At 33.7% G+C, this 26,178-nt stretch overlaps 1 long non-coding RNA gene across 1 annotated transcript; it reads left to right on the forward strand.

Annotated features, from left to right (window-relative positions):
• The first annotated feature begins 9,111 nt into the window (after nt 1-9,111).
• Nucleotides 9,112-22,076, forward strand: LOC108586484. The gene is made up of 3 exons (XR_004183675.1): nt 9,112-9,567; nt 11,084-11,281; nt 22,036-22,076. It is a non-coding gene; the product is annotated as an uncharacterized LOC108586484 (long non-coding RNA).
• Nucleotides 22,077-26,178: the final 4,102 nt, after the last annotated feature.

The following is a 26,178-nucleotide window of genomic DNA, read 5'->3' on the forward strand; positions in this document are numbered from 1 at the left end:
ATGCCAAATTCATCTACACGAGTCCAAATTAAGTTTGCAAATGCCTTAATTAAGGAACGATTGAGGCCCATTGAGTACCAGTGGCCCTACTTGAGGGTGGATATTATTACTGAAAAAGATTTCACTTAAACATGTTGTTAACTCATACATACTGTGTGGCTGATAGATTCATAATTTTTCAGTTTGTGAAATGACTCCAATTCAACCTAGCTTAACTTTTCTGAGCTGAGATTAATTTAGTTTACTGATATTTTAAATTTTACGAACATTATGACCACATCTTTTACATGCAAAAATAGACTTCCTACCATGGACTCTAATTGAATTCTGTTAGTGCATATTTGGTAAAGGTTGTAGACTTATGAAGCACAGGGTAATAATTTTTAGGATTTTTTTTTTTTTTTTTGAGACAGAGTTTCGCTCTTGTCACCCAGGCTGTAGTGCAATGGTGGAATCTCAGCTCATGCAATCTGCGCATTCTGGGTTCAAGTGATTCTCCTGCCTTAGCCTCCTGAGTAGCTGGGATTACAGGCATGCGCCACCCCACCTGACTAATTTTGTATTTCTAGTAGAGATGGCGTTTCTCCATGTTGTCCAGGCTGGTCTCAAACTCTCAACCTCAGGTGATCCACCTGCCTCAGTCTCCCATAGTGCTGGGGTTACAGGCGTGAGCCACTGTGCCCGGTCAATGACCCATTTTTGAATGGTTTCTCATTGGCATGAAGGCTTCTCCAGTAAAAATAAAAGTAAAACAACCAAGCAACAATAACTACAACAAACAACAACAAAAGGCAGCAAAAACAAGTAGCAATATCTGGTGTTATCCATCTCCCGAATTCTGGTTTTGATATTTTAAAAAATCTAAATAAGCAGGCCTCATGAGAATGAGAAATATGCCAAAATGTGCTAGTAGATCACGAAGCGTAGTTATGAGTAGTGCCATCCTCTTGCTTCCAATCTCTTTGCATTCTGGTGACGAAAGTAATTGAACAATATATTGACTTAAGAGTGTAAGAAATTTCCTGCAGGACAGTACTTTTGTTATGTTAGGAGCTAGTCAGACATGAGCCGGGCAGGAGAGCCCCCCCACCCCGCCCCCCGCCCCCACCCCCACCCCCCCCCCCACCCTCCAGGAATGTCAGATGACCAGCAGGTGATGGTTCAGCAGCTGTTGTATTGCCTCTCTAAAATGATAGTTGGTCACAGCTGGCACCAGGGAGAGACCATTTCTTGATGGTCTGGCAGTTGTCACACTAAAATGATAATTGATGTCAGCCAGTGCCAGGAAGATGCAATTTCCCAAAAGATAAAAACACTTGAAATTGGTAATCAGCAGCTCCCAACAAGTTCTCAGGGCAAGTGAGCTTGAGCACGCGCATTAAGAGACAAAATGGCAGCCCAAGAACTTCCAGGGGCATTCCACCAGATAAAGGAGGAAAGCCTCCAGTGAGCATGGGTATAACTTCTTCAACACACTGTGCATGCTCACCTCCCAAGTTCAAGGAGGGCACCGCACATGCCAGCAACTCACCCTAAGGGAAGAATTAAGGGAAAAGGGCTTGAGATGCCGGAAGTAGGCCGGCATATAAAGTCCTAGGTTCAAGGATAAATGGGACACTTGACCTCCAAGGTGCACATTTGGGTCGCTTCTAAGTAGGTACCTTCTTTTCCTTCATTCCTGGCCTAAAGCTTTTAAATAAATGTCCATGCCTGCTTTGAAACTTGCTTTGGACTCTTTTTCTGCCTTATGCCCATCGGTCAATTTCTTTCTTCTGAGGAAGCAAGAATTGAGGTTGCTGCAGATCCATACAGATTCGCTGCCAATAACTCAGTCGCCACTCAACACTTTTCACCTTGAAAGATACTTCTTTCTTTAGATGCCACTACCTCCAAGTTTTCAGAAGACCACTTATCATTCTGTACATTCAGCTGCTTCTGGTTTGTGACATAAAACAGTAAAACCATTTAACCCATGAGAATCAGCATATTGCTTTACATTTTTCATTTTTAGTTCTACTCTTTGTTTATGTGTGGAATGCCTCGGATGGTGGGACTGCAAGTAGCAACACATGAAATTGAGAAAATTAAATGTACAATATGTGCATTACCAGTGATACAGATTATTTTTTCATCCCCTCATTTCCTACTTCTATAACGGAATTTACCCAATGTCATCAACCCACTGCTTTCAAGAAAGTGACTAACCCCTTTAGGTTATGATATCTTACATTGAGTTCTGTAATAGGCACCTAGAATAGGAAATTCACAGGCCAAACTTTATGGAGGAAAGTACAAAACATTGAGCCCATATACAGTCCTTCAGCAAACCTCTCCACAGAGTTCATGAGCCCTTTGAGTAACCCCTTGGATTGTGAAAGAAAGAAGCTGACTGATATACATAAGACAAATTATGAAGAACCTCTTCTGCAGTAAGGACTTTAGAACGCATTTACATGAATGTCAGATAGGCAGTCATGCAGGCAGTGATATTCAATCCCTGCTGGGACACATGAGAATGGGCCTTGAGCCTGGAACATTCTTACATAGTAAAGAAGAGCTCTCATACCTTGTGCTGAGTTTATGTGTGGGGATATCTCTTCCTGTTTCAGACTCAATGTGTATATTTTGTTCTGCTTAAGCGTGTGTGCCATATGGCTCCTGGCCAATCCCACTACTACAACCATTCTGGACGGGAGGTAGGGTCCCTCACCTGAAGAATGAGGCAGCGCTTGGAGACTATCATTCTATGTGAGCTGTGGAATGAGAATCGCTGGCTGTGGGAAACCAACAGATACCATTGTAGCTAATCTTGATCTGATCATCCTCGAGTAGAATGTTGTTCCATCCAATCCCTTTCCATCCAATGCCTGTGTGAGTGGTGTCTTTCTTGGTGACTTTGAACCACAGAGTGGACTGACATCCTTGAGACTGTGGCTCCTGGAGGAGCAGGACTCCTCCCCTGAAAGTGATACAAAGTATCACTAGTTTACACTGGTACACATATTTTAAGACTTTGGATCAATTTCAAGAGAGCCACTCACATACCTTTTTTAAAAATCTACCATATTTAGTTCCAGATTATTTCCTAAATTATTACCAAGATATTACTATTTTGTAGCATATATTCAGACTGTCTCAAAAAAGGAGGGGGGTTGGAGAGAGAGGCAGTGAAATGAACTGCTCAATGCTCTGCTGACTGAGAGGATATTTTTTTCTTTACTCTGTTTGGGGCCAGCCCTTAATGGATTGAGGCACCTTGGAAGTCCACTTTCAACTCTTTCCACATCATTGAGCAAAGCTGTCTGTAACACAATAAGATCCTTATCAACCTTCCTCAAAGGAAATTTTATAGTCTTCTATAATAGGAAAAACTCCATCTCTTCTATACCACCTATACATTTTTATTTCCCTGAATACATTCTTCTCATACACACCATGATGCAAATTTGCCTGTGGTTACATGCTTACTTTATGGTTTCCTAGGTTCCCACTAATTTTATGTTCCTTAAAGCAGGGATGGGCTTGGTTTATCTAACCACTGGCTTTCTTGCACAAAATGCTCAGTAAGAGTTCAACATACATTTTATACATTTATGAAAAAAGATGAATACAATAAACTCTATCAGACAACAAATGAACCACATGCATAAGGGAAATAATTCCATTTTTTTTCTCTTAACATTTCTTTCATCTATAGAATATTCTAACTTGAGAATTGAAAAGATCCACATAAGTTGTTTTGAGATAATTCTCATCATGTGTTCTGATAACATCCCCAGTCCTTCCATTTCTCATATCCTTGCACAACTTCAGTCATGGAATCTTAATTTTACACAATGACTTTTTACAAGAGATTGTCTTTGACGATAGTTTTATTTTTATTTTTTTTTTGTAAAATATCTTTTTAAATTTAAGCATACTTTTGGACTTACATAAAAGTTGCAGAATGTCCATAAATCCTACTCCGAGTCCTCAACTTTAAAGTCTTACTTTACTATCATACATGTGTTTATTACTAATATTTTAAAACCAAATGTATAGTCCTAGGATAAACAAAGACAGAAACAGGCTGAGTCACTACTTTCCCTCCTTACCTTTGCATTTCAGTGTTAATCATCATAAAATGATAACCGAAGTACAGAGAAAGGTAATTATCTGAGCAGCATCGGTGGATATTCTGCATTTTCCAATTTAATAATTTTCTTTAAACTTAATATATAACAAAGGGTTTAATAATAGTTACTGTTGGGAAAAACACTGCTTTCAGTTACCAGAAACTCACAAAGCTGAAATATTAAAATACTGGAGATTCAATTAAGAAATGCTATTTGGTATCTCTTAATATTTATTATCACTCTACAAAAATGGTTCAGTCTGAGAGTATAAATGGAAAAAGATAGAATTGTATCAGCAGGACAGTGATCATAAACAGTCTCCTACAACTAACAGCATGTCATATTTACTCAATGCAGTTTTTAACGTTATTTTTATAAGAACAATTCTTCAAGGACAGTTGCTTGTAATGTATATGGCATGAATCATACACTCTCATAATTGGAGTTTATGGACTTTTTTGAAAAATAAATGCACTCATATACATATTCATTTAAATACACAAGTTTTCATAAAAACTACTTACTCTCTAAGGTCAAGCTTGCTAAAAACACAAGCTTAAGGGGCTACATTGCATTATTGGACTACATATGTGATTTTACAAGCACATGATTTTAAGATTACCTCTTTAGTTTAACATTAGAGCTACCACGAGATATTTTTAAATTAACCACACTGGCTCCTAATTTCATTTCTCAAAATTCAGTAAAACATCACATACTGTAGAGGACACAGGAGCTCTGTGTCTACCAACTAGTCAATCTGATCAAACTTGTGTAGAGGTGAACTTAACTAGCTTAGTTCCTTTAGTTGTTGATGGAAAACTGAAAAGCAAAAACACTGAGACATTTTAAGAAGGCAACACAAAAATTAGGAGGTAAAATAGAATAGAAAGTAAACATCTTACTTCTAATTACTCTGAATGCTTTCTTCACCTTTCATTGTAATGTTACATATTAAAAAGTCATTGAGGCTGGGCACGGTGGCTCACTCCTGTAATCCCAGTACTTTGGGAGGCCGAGGTGGGTGGATCATGAGGTTGGGAGATCGAGACCATCCTGGCTAACACGGTGAAACCCCGTCTCTAATAAAAATATAAAAAGATTAGCTGGGCATGGTGGCAGATGCCTGTAGTCCCAGCTACTCAGGAGACTGAGGCAGGAGAATAGTGTGAACCTGGGAGGTGGAGCTTGCAGTGAGCCAAGATTGCGCCACTGCACTCCAGCCTGGGTGACAGAGCCCGACTCCGTCTGGGGAAAAAAAAAAAATAAAAACAAACAAACAAAAAAAAATCATTGGTTGGCTAATTTGAAATGTATACTATATCAAAGGGAAGAAATATTTTCTCAAAATTTTTAAAGATAAAGTGTTGTGTTCCTACGCTTAGCTCAAAATTTGAAATTAGTAAATGGTAGGGAACTAATCAATGTTGTTTCATAAAGAAGCTTGATATCACTACCAAATTGCAATTTCTGCTTTAAAGTCATATAAAGCATAATAATTTTTAACTATATGGATCCATGAATATTGCCTTTGAGGAGTTAAAGTGAAATAGGCAAATATTTTTAATAGAACACAAATAACTGTTATTTCTACAGGAAAAACTTGAATAATGAACTATATTCAGATTAAGAATTGGTTTGCCTTAAAGACACCATTAAAAGAGAGGAGATATCTGTAACATATACGTTTGATAAATGTATACAACATATACAAAAAAAGTTTTACTAATCCAGAAGAGGAAAAAAAAATCGTATAACAATTGGTGAAAAATTTGAAATGACCCTTTATAGAACAACAGGGCTTCAAAAAGCTCAATAGAAACATGAAAAGTTACTCAACTCCATTAGCCACTAGGAAAAAATAAATTAAACCTTATATGTGGTACCTATCATAACTCATGCTGCAAAACATCTATAATGAAAAATAAGACAATGGAACTAAGTGTTTAAGAGAATGTCTAACAAGCGTAGCTGTTATATTCTGCTGTTGGAAATGCAGAATGAAGTAATCAGTGTGGAAAATTTTTTGTAAGTACCTACCATTAGGTGAACTTACACAAACACTGAGTCAGAAATTTAACTGTTTAGTTTATATCAAGAAAAATATCTGGCCGTGCACGGTGGCTCACTCTTATAATCCCAGCATTTTGGGAGGCTGAGATGGGTGGATCATGAGGTCAGGAGATCGAGACCATCCTGGCTAACACAGTGAAATCCTGTTTCTACTAAAAATACAACACAAAACAAAACAAATTACCCGGACGCGGTGGCAGGCACCTATAGTCCCAGCTACTCGGGAGGCTGAGAAAGGAGAACGGCGGGAACCAGGGAGTGGGAGCTTGCAGTGAGCCAAGATTGCGTCACTGCACGCAAGCCTGGGCTACAGAGTGAGACTCTGTCTCAAAAAAAAAAAAAAAAAAAAAAAAAGAAAGAAAGAAAAACATCCAAAAGAATGTATTCACATATTCGGCAAAAGACAAGTCAAAAATATTAATAGAACCACTTTTCATATTCACAATTAAGAGAAAACTCAGTACCCACAACCAGCAGAATGGTTACATTAATGATGATATATGTATTGAAATATTATATGGCAATGAAAGTAAGTGAATTATTACTACCTAAAACAATTTAACAACGACTTAATCTTAAAAAGTTTAGCTAAATAAACCAGACACAAAATAGTGACACCACACACACACACACACACACAGAGTTAAAAAACAGGCAAAAGATAAATCTATGGTGTTGAAATTTAAAGTGTTTATGACCATGCGTGGTGGCTCACACCTATAATCCCAGTGCTTTGGGAGCCCTAAGTGGGAGAGGCTCACTTGAAACCAGGAGTTCAAGAACAACCTGGTTAACATAGTGATACTGCAGCTCTCAAATTAAAAATAAAAATAAAAATTAGCTAGGCATGGTGGCACACATCTGTAGCCCTCAGGAGGCTGAGGTGGGAGGATCCCTTGAGCCCAGGAGTGAGTTTTGTTTGCACCACACTACAGTACAGCTTGGGCAATAGAATGGGATCCTGTCACTATTTTTTTTTTTAAGTAGTGTTTATTTTTGGAATAGGCTGATGATTAAAATGGTGCATAAGGGGGCTTTCTGGAAAGCCGGTAATAGTTATTTCTTAATATGGAAGATTTCAATATATAATCTGATTGCATATAAAATGTAATCAAAGTTCATAGCTACATAAATGCATGAATACACATCAGAAAGTTAATATCTTTTGACAAGTGGAAGTAAATGTACATGGTCAAAATGCAGCAAATTACAAGTAAGAGTGGAATAAAGTACCCTAAACAAATCCATATTGGAAATAAAAACAACATCCTTCTTCAAATTTCAGGAAAGGCTTGCATGAAAATAGAGGACAGAACTATGATTATTGAGGTAAATTACAGAAACCAGATTTGCTTCAAAATAAGCAATTCTAGCTACCAGAGCTGTCCAGAAATTGAATAAAATATCACCTTGATACATGAGCCACCAATATCATCAAACTTATTAAAAATAGTTAATTTTCATTTTTCTGAGTTTTTATCCAGTCATTTACTTTCTTTGTTTTATTTCATTTCCTTGCAACAATTACTTACTGAGAATTCATTGGTGCTACATGATTTTCTAAGAGTATCCTGTATACTGGAATTTTTTTATCGGCACAAATGTAGACTAAGTAATATTTTTTATTATTTGTTTTAACTAGAGGAATAGATGGTTGTGTTAAGAAAATATATTCAATTATACTTGAACATATATTAAATATAATTAAATATTCCATTATCCTAGTAAAAGAAGGCAGATTTTCTTTAGGATCAACAAAGACCACTGTAAAGGGGTCCTGCAGAGGAGGATAGGGATTGGGTTTAACTCTGAATACAGCTTGGGCAGGTAAAAAATTATAGCCAAGGAGCAGATTGGGATTCATTAGAGGGAAAATTGCAGAGAGAAAATATCGAGGGCAAGGGGTTTCTGGCTAAACTGACTTACGGAATTCTTGTTGAAAACCAGCCAGGGGATCAGTAAAGACAGCCAGAGGACATGGAGGATGACAACCCCGGATCCGACATTATTATCTGTATGATCAGATATTAAAGGTGGGGAGTTCTTGTTAAACTGATTTAGTGAGGTTCTTTGTTAAAACTAGATTTTATAAGGAAGCGCACAGATGGGTCTAGAAGACATCTCAGAAGTTTAAAATTTGGCCAAGAAATGAATTTTTGTCAATAGTCAAACTAAGGTGTGACATATTAGAGTGTTAAATGTATGTGTTGTGGTTTCAGTCTCTCAGAATTTGAAATCTCTGTCTCCACAGTGTACTGGCCTAGTGACCTGGCAAATTTAATCCAACATTCTATCTCTCAGTTTCCTCAACTGTCAAATATGGATAAAATGGTAACTACTGAATAATGTTTTTCTAAAAATTAAACATTTTATAAATAAAACCATTGAGGTATTCCTGGCTACTTCAAAAGCATCAGATATGTCAACACTGTAAATAATATTAATGTTTCTTATTTTGTTTAGGCAGGTGATTAAATACACAGACAGGTCACATATTTAAAAATTTCAAGAAAACTTATTTTCATATTCATAATGCTACACAGGTAAAATGTATATTTGTTCTAGTTCAGATGAAAGTGTGTGTAAAAATTTAAAATAAGTTCATAAAAATAAATTATTATTTTATAAGAATCTTAGTGACAACCATTTTCATTTTAATTATACTACTCTTATGTAAAAATTAGACCATACTTTTTGGATTGATTCATGCATCTTGGATGTCCCACCTCCCTCACTGCACTGCACCGTTATATGTTTCAAAGTTCTGTGATACCCAGGAGACAACTTTTGTCCTTTGCCATCCGAAGTTATTCAGCTATGTTTCTTATTTCATGGGTCAGCTGCTTTCTTTGTTCTCCATCCATGAAGGATAAACCCAACATTTCTTAATGGATTGGAGGTAAGCAGTGGGATTCTTAACTGTATTGTGGATCTTGGCTTGTCACAGATGAATTGCTTCTCTTTGATACAACCTGAGCAATCTATCTAGTATGTGGAAAAATGTCATCTCTGTGGAAGAAGAAACACAATTCAGACCAAAGAGAAGCTTCTCTTATTTAAAATGAATGGTGACTATTGGTGGATGACAAATCCTCAGTTAGTTTAAAGCTGCTAGTTGATTGTCTGTTGAAGGATAAACACGGCTGAAAAACTTTATAAAGACAGTGTAGATGCACCATGGGTAATTCCTCTTACAATAAGTTAAACTACTAAATGTTGATAATATAATAGAAGCATGAAACTGTATTTTTGTTTTCTTTTATAAATGAGGTAAGAGGAAAATGGAAATTCATATTTTTCTAAGTGTGCCAAAAAGAATGGTTTAGTAAATATAGACTTATAAATGTGTTTGGAAAAAGCTGGGCTGAGGGTAATTAAGGTAAGGACGTTTCTCTCTCTTTTGTTCTTTATCTTGTTCTCTCTCTCTAGGAAAAAGTCCTACTTTATTTCTCTAATGTCATGATGTGATCAAATTACAGAATTCCTTTCAGTGTTGGTAAAATCATTAATAATGTATCAGTAACATTCATTGAGATTTATATAATAACAGTTATTTAGTCATTAAGAATTTAATAAAATAAGTGATAGGTTTTGTGGTTGAAAATTACTTTAAGAATAATTTGTTATTTCCAGCATGTTAGAAATATGATGTAAATAGAAATTTATATTTTTAATAAACTGATTTGTTTCAAGATAAACTAGATGTTACTCATAACTATATGTCTCAATGTATTTTTAAAGACTCATGTGTGACTGCAAGAAATAAACATGTATATACACTTTCCTTAGACTTAAGAGTTGCCTGAAATATTAAAACGTATGAAACAATTTCCTGTTAAAGCACAGCTCTGTGTCAGTGAAACTTTATACAACAAACACTAAGTAAATTTTTATGAACACAGATATTGTGTATGTTTCTAAAAAAATAAATAGCTCGTGATTACGTTTTTCAGAACAATGAGATAAATTATGCTATTTAAAAACATATCCAAAAATTGGAAAAAAAACCCTGCAAAATAAAAGAAATACATACATATCTACAGCAATTGTATTAGTATAAATATTTTATAGAATTAATATTACATTATGCATTTTGAGGTTTGCTTTTAAATGTTATGCTATGCATAAAATTGAAATGTAGTGAATGGAGAGTATTACAAAAAATTAGTATTTAAAATAGACATTTGTTTTATTATTTATAATATTCTCTACAATGTCAGATATTATTTTAATTTAAGAGAAAAAAGGGATTTCATAATGCCTGTTGGTTCATAGCATTGGTCAGAGTATGAAATGTGACGTTGTATTGAAATATACAATGAATTATTTAAAGAAGGTGTTTTAAAATTACTATTTGTCTTTTGAAATGATGTTAAATACAACCATTGAGCTGCACTTATATATTATATAAAATCATATTTTATGAATTCACATATTTTGAATATATATGTATATAACTTAATAAGTTATATGGCAATATTTGTCTGCAATATTGAAAGTCTATTGCACAATATTTATATGCCTTTTATCTTAGAGGAAGACTCTTAAAGAAATCACACAAAGAGCTTAAGTTCTTTTTGTTTGGTTGTTTCTCTAGTTAACATCTTTATAAAATTTCATGGTACACTCTTCCCTTGGTATATGCAGATAAATGGTTTGAGAACCACCCATGGATACAACAATTCATAGATGCTCAAGTTCCTCATGTAAAATGGCATAGTATTTGCATGTAACCTACATATATCCTCCTGTATACTTTAAAACTTTTCTAGATTATATGTAATACCTAATACAATGTAAAATGGTTTGTAAATAATTATTATACTGAAATTTATTTTGTATTTTTTGTTGTAGTATTTTTATTGTCATATTATATTTTATTATGTCTTTTTAAGAATTTCCAATAAAAAACAACAGGAATAGATGTCATATTCTTAAAATAAATATAATGAAAGTGTGGATTCTGCTACTCAGGAGAGAATCACTCTGGAAGCTAACGTTGGGAGTGGGAGAGTGACTCAAGGCTGCCCAGATTCCTCAGTGACTAATAATTATCAAATTTCTATGCAGACAATGACCAATTTTCAAAGAAGGTGAGTAAGGTGAGCATGTATTTAAATGTCACTAACTCAGTCTTCCTCATAGGCTAAACACAGGAACTACTATTTAAAAATATAAAAGCATTGTATCACTTTTAGCTGCAAATAGTTCTGTTTTAACATGTGGTAATTAATCATACAGATAAGACTGAAAAGAGAATTGTGAACTTGAAATGTCGATTTATGTAAACCCAATGATTTTTTAAAAAACTTTAATCAACAGAAGTTATAGTGGTACACAAAGGAACATTTCTCAAATATATTTTATATTTACCACAAAATAGGAGCCACCCAAGGATATTAAAGTATTTATTATGTTTTATCAAAAGCTTTCATTAATGGAAATACATATAGAGCAATTTATTTATTTAACTTGTGTTTTAGAATGAATTTATGAAAGTGACTTGTCAAGGTTGATCATGTCTCTTTTACCTAAATGTGTCTGTATAAATTTGAAAATGATTGATTTCATTATTTACATGGCTCCTACATTCACTGAATTGAAATGGTATCAAGGCAAAATTATCCAAGTATTAAAACTTGTTTTAAAACTTTGTTTAAAGGTATAACTTCTGAACTGGTAAAAAATTGGTGTGTGGGTTTTCTAGTTTCCAGCCCAGCATGTAATTAGATTGGAAGTCACCATTCATTTCTAACCACAAGTATAAAGCTGAACAAATTAAAAAATAAATGTCTCTTCTTAGGTCCTTCAGAGAAGTGAAGTTATAGGGCAAACCACTGTCCTCTCCTGAGTTGACAGGCAGACAGGCAGACACAGAATAAATCACACTTTACAAAAGCAGAAAATTCCCAGCAGAAACCTCCATGGTAGCTCAGTAATGCAGTAGAAAAAGCTCAACTGTCATCAAGGAACTGTGGGATGTTCTTTGTGGACAAGTCTGCACAAAAAAAAAAAAAAAAAAAAAGCAGAAGTTTCCCCCATTTTTGTAAATTTAATCTCCTAAGGCTCTACTAGATTCTCACAGTGAAATTGAGATGAAAAATCTCCTCATTCTTTCCACAAAGGGACAGGGAAAACAACCATTTAGAAATATGCTGGAACATTCTGATTTTTGTTTGTAACCAGATCTGCCCTCAAGAGAAATTATATTACCAGAGTCTAATGTACTGGGGTTGTTTCAACCTAACAGACACGTGGGAAAAGAAATACCCAACCCTAGATGATGCTAGCCTGCCACACAAGGGAAGGAAATACCTAATATCAGCCCACACCAGTCTATCTGTCCCACCTAAGGTGGGAGAAACACACAGAGACACTTGTGAGGTTCACAGCCAAGGGAACAAATACACTAAAAGACTTAGACCTATTCACAGGACTATAAAATGCTTCCTGTCCTCCCATATTTTACCACATTATAAAAGGCCTACTTATCACAGTTCCTTATCATGTCCGACTACTAAGAAAAAATTACAAGGCATTGGAAAACACACACACACACACACACACACACACACAGTTTGAAGAGACACAGCAAGTATCAGATTTAGACTTGAATATGACAGTTATTGAAATTATCAGACTGGAAATTGAAAACAGCTATAATTTATCTATTAAGGGTGCTAAAGAATGATGTAGACAGCATATAAGAACAAATGGGCAAGGTACATGAAGAAAATAAAAATAGAAGAAAGAATAATAAAATTTCTAGAGATCAAAACATTGTAATGAAAGGAAGAGTACCTATGATAGATTCATTAATAGACCATACATGACTGAAGAATCTCTGAGATACAGGTTATAAGAATAGAAACAAACCTACACATTCTGCACTTGTATCCTGTAACTTAAGGGAAAAACAAACAAAAGAAAAATAAAGAAAAGAATGGAAACATTCAAAACTGGAAAGCAAAGAGAAAAAAGTGAGCAAATACATATCCAAGAATGGTGGATTAACAACACAACGCATTACATATGTAATAAAATACCAGAAGAAGAAGAAAGAAAAAGGAAAAGAAGAAATATGTGAATCAATACCGACTGAGAATTCCCTAATTAATGCAAGACAGCAAACCACAGATACAGGCATCTCAGGGAACATCAAAGAGAATAAATGTAAAAACAAACAAACAAAAAACAACAACAAAGCCACTTGAACACATATTCCTATTCAAACTGCAGAGACTCAAAAGTAACATATATATATATAAATAAATACATATAAATATAATATATATGTATATATACAGACACATTTAAAGAAGCCAAAAGGGAGAATTAATCTTACCTATAAGGAGCAAAGTAAGAATTAGCTCTGACTTTTCCTTAGAAAACATGTAAACAACACAAAATGAAATGAAGCATTTAATGTTAAGAGGAAAAAAAATCAACCCAGAATTCTGTGTCCTGTGAAATTATCTTTCAAAAGTGAAGGAGAAATAAAGACTTCCTCAGACCCCCCAAAATGAGAGAATTTGTTGCCAGTAATCATAGCTAGAAAGAAATATTAAAAGAGAGTAGGAAATTGATATAGGTCAAAACATATATCTACATGAAGAAAGAATAATAATCTAGAAAAGAAATAGATGGAAATAAATAAAACACTTTTATTTGTATGATTCTTAATTAATAAAGTTGTTAATAGTTTGTTCAAAATAATGATAGCAATACCGTTTTTGATTTTGTATGCTTATGCATAAAAATGCATACATATATCTATAAAATAATATTTATGGATACTTTAGTGTAAGTAAAATTAATAACAGCAATAGTAAAAGAGAACAGAGGGGAAATTAGGAATATTTTGCTATTACAGGGTACTCACACTACCCACGAAACAGTGTAGTGTTATTTAAAAGAAGATTTAGATTAATTGCACATATTTTTCTGTAGAAATAACACAGAAACTGAAAAGCGAATACTGCATGTTCTCACTGATAAGTGGGGGCAAAATAATGTGTATATATGGACACAGAGTGTGGAGTGATAGACACTGGAAACTTGAAAGGGTGGGGAGTTCAAAGGTAGGTAGGTAATGAGAAATTACTTAATGAATATGATGTATATTATTAAGGTGATGGATACACTAAAATCTCAGACTTCATTACTATGCAGTATATGCATGTAACAAAATTGCACTTGTACCTTTTAAATTTATTCAAAATAAATAAATACATAAATGAGGTAGGATAAATGATACGCTACTAAAAAGAAAAAGTGTAATTATATTTTAAAATGCTTAATAAACCACCAATGGCAAAAATAAGTGGAAAACAAAAAAAAATATAAAACAACAAAAGCAATGAATTGAAAAATAACAAATATAATAGCATCCTACTATATCCACAATCACATTAAACCCCAATGATCTAAATATATCAACTAAAAACCAATCACTATAAAAGTAAGTCAATCGAGAATACGAACAAAACCAAACAATGGCAATTTACAAAGATCACTAATCTCAATTAGCCTCTAGCTATACTGAGAAAAAACTAAGATCACACATATTACTAATATCAGTAATAAAAAAGGGGGTACAATTAAGATCTCATGGACATCACAAGAGTAATAATACTTTAAACAACTTTATGCCCATATATTTAATAATTTAGATCAAGTGGACCAATTCCTTGAAAGACAGTCTGCCAAAATATACATAACAAGAAATAAAAAACCTGAATAGGCCTATATCTGTTGCAGCAATTGAATCTGTAATTGATAACTGCCCAAGTGAGCATGAGGCTGTTTCACTGGTGAATTCTAATCAACATTTAAGTAAGAAGTAATACCAATTTCTACCATGTCTTTCAGAAGATAGAAGCAGAGGCAATACTTCCTAACTCATTCTATAAGACCAACATAATCCTAATACCCAAACCAGAGAAATACAAGAAAATAAAAATATACACCAATATTTCTCATAATCATAGAAGCAAAATCCCTGAAAAATATTAACACATGCAATCCAACAATGTATAGAAAGAATTACACATCACAACCAACTGCGATTTATCCCAAGTGTGCAAGGCAGGTTCAACATTCAAATATCAGTCCATGTAATACATCAGATCAACAAGCTAAAGTGAAGAAAAGCTCACAGTCATATCAGTAGTTGCAGAAAAAGCATGTGACAATATCTAATATCTATTTATGACAAACTATTAGCAAACTAGGAATAGAGGAGAACTTTTTCAACTGATGAACATTTAGAAAAAACAAACAAATAAAAAAGAACACATCACACTTAATGATGAGAAACTAGAAACTTTCCTGCTAAGATCAGAAACAAAGCAAGGATATCCCCTCTCACTACTCCTTTCAACACAATGCTGGATGTCCTGGCTAATGCAATAAGAAACGTAAAATAAATAAAAAGTATATAAATTGGGAAGAAAGAAAACTTTTACCGTTTCAGATAATATGATCACCTATGTAGAAAATCTGAAAGAACTGACCAAAAAAAAAAAAAAAAAAAAAAAAACCCAAACTCCTGAAGCTAGTAAGGGGTTATAACAAGTTTTCAGGATAGAAGGTTAATATATAATTGTCAATGGCTTTCCTTTATGCCACCCATAAACAAATTGAACTTGAAATTAAAAACATACTACCATTTATTTTAGCATCCCTTAAAATTAAATACATATGTATAAATCTAACAAAATTGGTATAAGGTTTGTATGAGAAAATCTACAAAACTGCGACAAATGAAATTAAAAGGAACTAAATACAGGGAGAGATATTCTGCATTTATGGAAAGACTCAATATTGTCAAGATGTCAGTTCCTTCCAACATGATCTACAGATTCAATGTAACACCATTTAAAATTCCATCAAGTTGTTTTTTGGATATTGAGACACTGATTCCAAAGTTTATACAGAGAAGCAAAAGACTCTGATAAAGGACTATTATTCAAAATATATAAAGAATGATCAAAACTAAATGGTAAGAAAACAGAAAACCTGACTTAAAAATGAATGAAAGATCACAACAGACATGTCACCACAGAAGATTTGCTGATGACAAATAAGCATATGAAAAAAATGCTTCACATTATATGTCATTCAGGAAAATGTAATTTAAAACAAAGGGATACCACTACAAGCCTATGAGAATCTCCAAAATTCAGAACACTGGCAATACTAAATTTTGGATTAGGCCAATTTTTGGGGCCTCCAAGCTCAGCTGATAAGACTGAATTTTTGAGGATGCCCTAACTTATATCCCTGGTAACAAATATCAGACGGTCAACAGGGCTAACTTTGCCTAGTACCTCCCACCATCCAGCAGGCTATCACAAAAGCAGCAAGAGAGAACTGATACAATGTGAAACGCTTTTCAAGTCTTTTGCATGTGTCGCATTTGCTCATGAATCATTGGTTAAATCTAGTCATCTAACAAAGCCCTGACAGAAAGGGTAAGAAAACAGACCCCACCTATTCAAGGAAGAAGCTGCAAAGTCACATTGCAAAGGATATTCCGACAGGGATAGCAAAAATTGTGGTCTTTTTAACGATGTATCACAATTTCAAACTTGTCTTGCAATTTGGACAGATTTGTGATAGATTGCTTCCTTAGTAATTTAAATAAATTTATGATAGACTCTCTTTTTAAAAATTCTGGTAATAATTACCTATATAAAGAGTAATATTTATACAAACTTTGTTCTATTATTATAGCTCATATTTACTTTTATTCTTTTAATGCACTGTTCTTAACAAGATAATGTTAACTAATAATGATAATAGCATAAATTAATTACTTTGTTAATAATACATATACATACACACGTAAATATCATATTTGAAATGACCAAACCACTTATTGAGAATATTTTCATTTCAAAAGAATTGATTTATTTTTTATTCATATTTTCTTTGTATGAAAAGCTAAAATTCGTGAAAAAAAGAAATACAATTTTACAAACCAAAAAGACAATCATATGAGAAATACAATCACTTCTTTCTTTCTTTTATTTCACACTTTAATGCCTTATTTAAATATTTATAATTTTAACAAATTGTTTGTCTTTGACTTCCCAGTTGGCAAATTTCATGTTACCAATAAAAATTAATGTATTCTATAAATATCTGACTACTGTATTTCACCACATTGGTAATTTCTGTTCTTTCGTTTTGATCTCTTAACAGCTAATACAAACATCGTCTTAAGAATTACAAACCAAAATTAAAAGTGTTGATTTTCCTCAAAAAAATATATATATATATTTATGTCAGAATTTCTGCCCTTATTTTAGGAAATTTTTATAAAATATTTGCTCTTTTCAGCACAATTTGTCTTGTTAAAAATGCATGAGCTAATATATCATACAAATAATTCACAATATACATAAAATATCATAATTGAAATAAATGGAATGGGATGTCAGAATGAAAAATTAACAATAAAATTGATGATTCAGTCCATCATTCATCTAATTAGGGATGCTACTTAGATGAAATACATATAAATATAAATTTTCACACAATGTTGATATGGTTTAGTTTGATTTATTAGAAAGACATTTTCAAATTATTATTTAGAGAAGATGTTAAATTTGTTTTACCAGCTGAACAATAAGTATAGTACAATAAACTCATGTCTTAAATATTATTATATTGAAATAATTATACAGTCCTTGGTTACATGATTTAAGACAGAATAATTTTATACCTAGAAATCATGGAGCTACCAGATTAACCCTCAAGTACTCAGTACTGACCCCGCAAACCCAACTCTGCTATGATACCTAGTATTCTGAGAAATAACCTATATAAAGTCTCAACAGCAGAGAACATTAGCATTCAGCATCTCCTGACAATTTATTTTACTTCCAGTACCCCTGATGCTATGGGTATACTTGTCCAAGCCATGACTCTTCAATATAAAAGCATGAAGAGTAAAAAATTCAGAATGAGGTAACATTTGACTCTTGGCTTTGTCCTGTAGATTGTTTTTTCCATTGAACACGCTAAGTAGTGGGAAGTCTGAAAAACAAGTCTTTTTTTTTTTCACTTCAATCAATTAAGAAAAAAGAGACAAAAGCTACTCAAGCAAAGTTATCCTCCATTGCTTGACAATAAATGTGTTAGAACGAAGTTTACATTATTTTTCAGACTCAAAATAATTAATGTAAATGAACTTAAACCATGTTATGAAATTATTGCATGTGTCTCAGCATGAGGGGAAGGAAGAAAAGTGTCTCTAGGATGGTAAGACATTCAATATTCCAGGGATTAAGCGTATGTCCTAATTGTTCTTGTTAGCCTGGCCTAAATGATTTTTTGCTGATTTAGTGTTCTTGCTCAGACCAGTAAGAGGTTACGCTGTGCTTGTTTCTATTTACCAATCCAAAGGGTTAAACTAGGTGTCCTAGGGGAGGAAGAGTCAAGAACTATGTTGTGGATGGAAAAAAAAAACAAAGGCAGGGGCGGGGGATGAAATATCAAGAGACTATTTGGCAAGATTCAATCTCAAACACAGATCTGTTTTTTTACTGAATATAGACAAGTTGTAGTTTAGCAATATTGAAATGTCCAGCTATATTTAACATACTGTGATATTGATCTAAAAAATTAAATATATTCCTCCTAACTGAGGCTTTTTACTCTTTGACTATCTTCTCCCTATTCTCCCCACCTCCTAGCCTTTGATAACCACCTTCCAGTCTTTGCTTGTATGAGTTCAAGACAGTTTTGACTGTCTTGACTCCAATATCAGGGAGAACATGTGGTATTTTTCTTGCTGTGTTTGTCATATTTCACTTAGCAGAATGTTCTCCAACTCCATCCATATTGTTGCAAATGGCAGAATTTTTTTCTTATTTTAAAGTTGATTTATATTCCTTTGGGTATATACCCGGTAATGGGATTTCTAGGTCAAATGATATTTCTGTCTTTAGGTCTTTGAGGTTTAATAGTATGACATTTTGCATATATACCACATATTTACGCATTTATCCTTTGATGGATGCCTGAGTCCATAATATGGCTACTGTGAATACTGTGCAATGAACACTGGATTGCAGACATGTCTTCCACATATTGATTTCAAATTTTGAGGGTATTAAATTCCCAGACAGAAGTGGGATCAAGGGATCATAGGTACTTCTATTTTTAGTTTTTTTCAGGGATCTCCACACTCTTTTCCACAACAGTTATATTAATTTACATTTCCAGCAACATTGTACAAGGATTCCCTTTGATCCACTTGCTTGCCAACACTTGTTTTCTTTCCTCTTTCTGATGAGAGTCATTCTAATAGGTATGAGGCACTATCTCACTGTGGTTTTAATTTTTCATTTCCCTAATGATTAACAATGTCAAGAATTTTTAATATCTGTTAGCCATTAAAGAAATGGAAGAAGATAAAAATAAATAGAAAGATATATCTGTTCATAGACTGGAAAAATAAATATTGTTAAAATTTCCATACTACCCAAAGTGAACTACATATTCAATATAATCCCTATAAAAATTCCAATATCTTTTTTAAAGATTAAGAAAAAAAATTCTAAAATTTATATGGAACCATAAAAATGCAAATAGCCAAGGCAATCATGAGCAAAAAGAACAAAGCTGAAGGCATTACACTACCATATTTCAAACTATACTACAAAGTGATAGTAGTTGAAACAGCATGCTACTGGCCTAAAAACCGACACATCAACCAATACAACAAAATAGGGAACTCAGAAATAAACCCACACATCTACAGTCACACATCTTCAGTTAATTGATCTCCCACAAAGGTGCCAAGAATATACAAATGGGAAAAGAATAGTCTTCTCAAGAAGTGGTGCTGGAAAAACTGGATATCCATATGCAAAAGAATAAAATTGGACTCTTATCTCACACAACATAAGAAAATTAACTTAAAATTGATTAAAGACTTAAACATAAAAGCTGAAACTTTAGAACTATTTGAAGAAAACCTAAAGGAAAAACCATCATACATTGGTCTGGACATTTTTTTTTTTAATACTTGACCCCCCAAAGCCCAGGCAACAAAAACAAAAATAACTAAGTGGGATTACATCAAAATAGAAAGCTTCTCTCATCGAAGGAAACAATTCATTGAGTGAAAAGACAGCTTACGAATTGGGAGAAAATATTTGCAAGCCGTACATCTAACAAGGGGCTAATATCCAACATATATAAGGAACTCAAACAACTCTACAGAAAGAAAACAAATAATCCAATTGAGAAATGGGCAAGAGACCTGAATAGATTCCTTCTATTCTTTCTCTATTATATTCTTTATCTAAAGAAGACACATGGATCTGGTTTTGTATCCAGGCTCTGGGTTAGTAGCATAATCTCTGAGAAAATAGTCTACAGTTTCTCTAGGTGGCTAGATCATAGGCACTGGATGTAATACCAACTCAAATACTTATTTTTCAAAATAAGACATGGAAGGAGAAAGAAACATTGAGTTTCATATTTGGAGAAAGGACACAGAAGTTTTTATGATGTACTGGAAATAAAAGACCCTCCTTCATATCCCTCAATATGAGGTGGACTTTTCACATTTTCCTGTGGCCTTGAGAAAGATGTAAGTTTCATCCCAGATGCATTAATTTCCTGTCACAGCTGTAATAAATGACCAAAAGTATCATAAAATAAAACTTATTTATTTACTTTTTTGTTTGGTTGTTTGTTTACAGGTAGGGTCTCACTCCTTCACCCAGGCTAATGCAGTGGCACAATCACAGCTCACTGCAACCTTGAACTAGTGGTGTCAAGTGATTTTCCTGCCACAACTTCACAAATAGCTGGACTACAGCTGTGCACTACTACATCCAGGTATGAAAACCACAAATATTTATTATAATACAGCTTTGGAGGTCAGCTACAAAATTAGTCTCATTTGTCCAAAGTCAAGGTGTGACCAGAGCTAGTTCCTTCTGGGGATTTCAGGAGAATTCCTTTCCTGTAACTTTTCAGCTTCCAGAGGTTGTCTTTATGTCTTGACTTGTGGCCCTTAACTATACCTTAAAAGGCAGCATTATTGTAGCATCTACACTCTTTCTCTGCTTCTAGCATCATAACATCTTTATTTTTTATTTTATTATTTACTTTATTTTTATTTAATTATTAATTTTAATTACCACATAGTAATTGTATATATTTATGAGGTACAGTATGCTATTTTTATGTGTGCATGCAATTTGCAAAGATCAAAATCAAAGTTGTTAGCATACTCATCACCTCAAACATTTGTCATTTCTTTGTGTTGCGAATATTCAAAATCTGCTTTTCTAGCTATTTGAAAATATACAAAAAAAAGTTGTTAATTAATTGCAAAGTGCTATAGAACACTAGGACTATTCTTCCTATTTAGCTGTAATTTTCTATCTGTTAACCAAACTCTGGTTATTCCCTTCTCCTCCTATCCTTCCTAGCTTCTAGTAACCATTATTCTACTCTCTGCTTCTATGACATCAACTTTTTTAGCTGCCATGCATGAGTGAGAACATGAGGTACATTTTTCTTCTGTTCCTGGCTAATTTGACTTAACATAATGTCCTTCAAGCTCATCTATGATGCTATGAATGAAAAGATGTCTTTCTTTTTCATAGCTGTATAGTGTGCCATTTTATATGTATACCACATTTTCTTTATTCATTCTTCTGTTAATGGACATTTAGGTTGAGTCCATATTTTGGCTTCTGTGGCCTCTAACTTCTGGGCTCAAGTAATTCTCCCACTTCAGCCTCCTGAGTAGCTGGGACTATAGATGCATGCTGCTACGCACAGCTAATTTTTGGTTTTGTTTTTGTTTTTGCAGGGATGGCTTCTCAGTATGTTGCCCAGGCTGGTCTTGAACTCCTGCCCTCAACCAATGCTCCCATCTTAGCCTCCAAAAATGTTGAGATGACAGGTGTGAGCCACCACGCCCAACTGCTTAATATATTTTAATCATAAAATGACATCAGTAATTTTTACATCTTTGTTATTTAATATGTGAAAGAAAGGGATTTCTGCAGATAAGAGTAATTTTTCAAACGATAACAATATGAATTAAATTATATTAATTATACTGCTTAAAAGAAGTAAAATTAAGTAAAATTAAGTGTCAGATTATCTAAAATTGCCAACATATTCAGTGAATATCAATGATCATAAGTGTTCGTTGATTTTAAAATCTGAGTGTTATGTGTAAAATTTAAGAAAATACACAATAGTGCCTTAAGTATTATAACTTCTAATAGCATATTTTGGGAAATAAAGTTAAAACTATTAATTGCTGAGTTTACAGTATATCACTTCAGTGGATGATATTGAGGGAATAGATTATTGTGGAATGTGGGAATATGTATAACAGGCAGAAAGAAACATTTTTCTCTGATAGTCTTAATAGTTAAGGGGTAGGCTTATTATTTTCATAAGTGGATTGGAGGAGTTTTTGCAAAAATATAAAATTAAAGATATCACTACTACTGCAATTAGTTTGCATTTCTCTAATGCCTTTTTATTTAAACACTTATAAGTCCCATAAAGCAACTACTGGTACATGTTCTCTGTAAAATAAATGGATATGGTTCATAAGACTGCCAGAGTCCTTTATAACCTCATGATACCTTATAGAGTGGCTGTTACTCTTTCGATAGGAATAGCTATGGTTCATAGGATTTATGGGTAATCTATACCGCTGTGGTGTCTTGGGAGTGATAGCTCCTGTAGATATTTTATCTTCTATTATAACCCTTACAAATAACACAGTTTATTTCATGAGGCTTGAAATAGCCATAGCTAATTTCAAAAGAATTTACTTCCTGTGGTTGTATACTTTATTATAGAAAGTACTGTAAAACGAAGTTACAGATTGAATGGCAGTTAATTTTCACATACGTATAAAATATATTCTATCTTAATTAATTTTATTATTTTTCCTTGGCATAGTGTTCTGTACCATGACGGTAGATTACATAACCACTAAACATTTTAACTTTCTTCCATAGTATTGTGTGTGTATGTGAATTTGTGTGCAACTAAAATAAATCAATACAGTGATGCATGGAACATTCTGGTCAACATGTGTCTTGTTTTAGATGAACTGAAATTACAAGGGTGATAAAACTGTTTACATTTAGCCTCAAAATATTTTATTCCATTTCCTTTCTGTAGACATAATACATTTATGAAAATAAAAAATATTGACAAATATGTTATTCATATATCCTCAGAAAATGTGAAAACACACATGGCACTTTTGTGGAGCATCATTTCTGCAAAATGAAGTAAAAGCTGATCTTCATGTTTTTGTCATTAATGAAATAATTTATCCAGAAAAGTTTGTATAGAAAAATAATGGGCATATGCAAACCTGCAAAGCAAAGTTATTCAGCAATATAGGCCATGGATATGTGGTTGTAAGGCAAGAAATTATACTTACTACTGTCCTACTCTGAAAATACCTCAGGTTGAAATTATTTACAGTATTCTCTCATTGCTACACCTAGGTTACACTTATCTAACTACAGAAAAATCCAAATGTTTTACATCACATAATTACTCAGCACAAAAATACTAAAGTTCTTGTCTCAAATATGTATTTCCTTTTATCTCTTGGGGAAATATTATAGAACAATTTTTAGGTACAATTTCATAAACATGACCTAAAACACTTTTAGGTCCTTGTTTTTACTCCCAATATATTTTTTGTTCTTTTTTCCCTAGATTTATTGATGTATAATTGAGAATTAAAAATGCATTTATTTACAGTGTGCAGTGTGATGATGTGCACCATTCCCATAGTTTTCTTTTTGTTGTGAGAACATTTACGATCAATTCTCCTAGCAAATGTCAAGTATACAATATAGTATAACTTACTATAGTCACCATGCTGACTTTAAAGCTCCAGAACTTGTTCACTCGTTCACTCTGTTTAACTGAATATTTGTGTCCTTTGACCAGCATCCACCCCATTTCCTTCACCCTTCAAACCCTGGCAACCCCCATTCTACTCTGTTTCTATAAGTTAAAATGTTTTAGATTGCACATATAAGAGAGATGGGCCGGGCGCAATGGCTCACGCCTGTAATCCCAGTACTTTTGGAGGCCAAGGTGGGTGGATCACGAGGTCAGGAGTCTGACAGCTCACAAAATGGTGAAACCCCTGGCCTCTACTAAAAATACAAAAAGTGGTGGCTGGCTCTGTAATCCCAGCTACTTGGGAGACTGAGGCAGAGAATTGCTTGAACCCAGGAGGCTGAGGTTGTAGTGAGCCGAGATCATGCCACTGTACTCCAGCCTGGGCGACAGAGTAAGACTCTGTCTCAAAAAAAAAAAAAAAAAAAGAGAGAGAGAGAGATCATATGCCTGACTTATTTTGCTTACCGTAATGTTCTACAGATTCATCTATGTTGAGGCAAATGACAGGATTTCCTTCTTTTTAAAGACAGAATAAAGTTATGTCTATCTGCAATATCATATTTTATTTATTCATTCAGCCAGTGATGAAGACTTAGGTTGTATCCATATATTGGCTATTGCAATAGCTCTGCAGTGAAAATGGGAGTGCAGATATCTTTTCAAGACAATGATTTCTTTCTTTGGATATATAACCAGAAGTGAGATTGCTGGACAATAGAGTAATTCTATTTTTTAATTTTTTGAGGAACTACCATGATTTTTTCTGCAATGACTCTACTAATTTATTTTATTGTGTATAAAAGTAAAACCTACCATATCAACTATATATTATTTATAAATAGTGCATGTGTTATGATATATATAGTGCATATTTATAATTTTTAAGTTTACTTTTACTAAACTGCTGTTTTCATATATTCCATTTCTTTAATTTTAATCTTCCTCTTAAAAATAATGTTTGTGCCTTTCTTTGTTTTATTTCATTACATACATGACATAGATGTTTATGTTTTAAATTCCATCATTTTCACTTTAGTCTTATAAATATTTAAGGCCACTGATTTAAACACATATTGTAATTCATGACACACGATGATTCATTCTCATTTTATCTTAGACATTCTGCAGGTTTGCTTTCAAAGTAAATAATCTCTAGGAAATGCAGAAACTACAGAAAATAAATGATAATTTTGTCCGGTAGAAGCTCTAATGTGTTCTCTCAGTGATTCATGGAATCAAAACAAAGCTAAATTTTTAAAAAGTCTGAAAAGTATATTCTGTTAAAATTAATGATTTCCAAGAATGACATAAAAAATAAAGCATAAAAAGTAAATGAATAATATGCACTTGAAATAAATGTCCAACACGCAAATGAATAGAGTTGCAAATATATTTTCTTTTCTTTTCTTTTCTTTTTTTTTTTTTGAGACTGAGTCTTGCTCTGTGGCCCAGGCTGGAGTGCAGTGGCCGGATCTCAGCTCACTGCAAGCTCCGCCTCCCGGGTTCACGCCATTCTCCTGCCTCAGCCTCCCGAGTAGCTGGGACTACAGGCGCCCGCCACCTCGCCTGGCTAGTTTTTTGTATTTTTTAGTAGAGATGGCGTTTCACCGTGTTAGCCAGGATGGTCTTGATCTCATGACCTGGTGATCCGCCCGTCTCGGCCTCCCAAAGTACTGGGATTACAGGCTTGAGCCACCGCGCCCGGCCGGAAATATATTTTCAATGTTGATTGGAGCTGGCGATGATCTCCTCAAACAGATCAGAATAGTTTCCATCTGATTCCCTCTTAATACATGTAAATATTTTCCACTGATTTTAGAAAAAATTAAATCTCTTTACAATGCCCTAACAAACTCTGAATATTCTTCTTTTACCTACTTTTCTAAATGTATCAAAGATCACTCACTCACTTTTTTACTCATTCATTTCTAGACACACTAACTTCAGAGCACAATAGTACTTTCAAGATTCAGATTTTCAGTACATTGTTCCGCCTATCCCGGCCCGCGGGATCGTCGAAGCAGGCCCTGGAGGAGGGAGTGGGAATTTGGGGGTC

The sequence above is a fragment of the Papio anubis genome, chromosome 5 (genome assembly GCF_008728515.1).
Source record: "Papio anubis isolate 15944 chromosome 5, Panubis1.0, whole genome shotgun sequence".
NCBI classification, from domain to species: domain Eukaryota; kingdom Metazoa; phylum Chordata; class Mammalia; order Primates; family Cercopithecidae; genus Papio; species Papio anubis.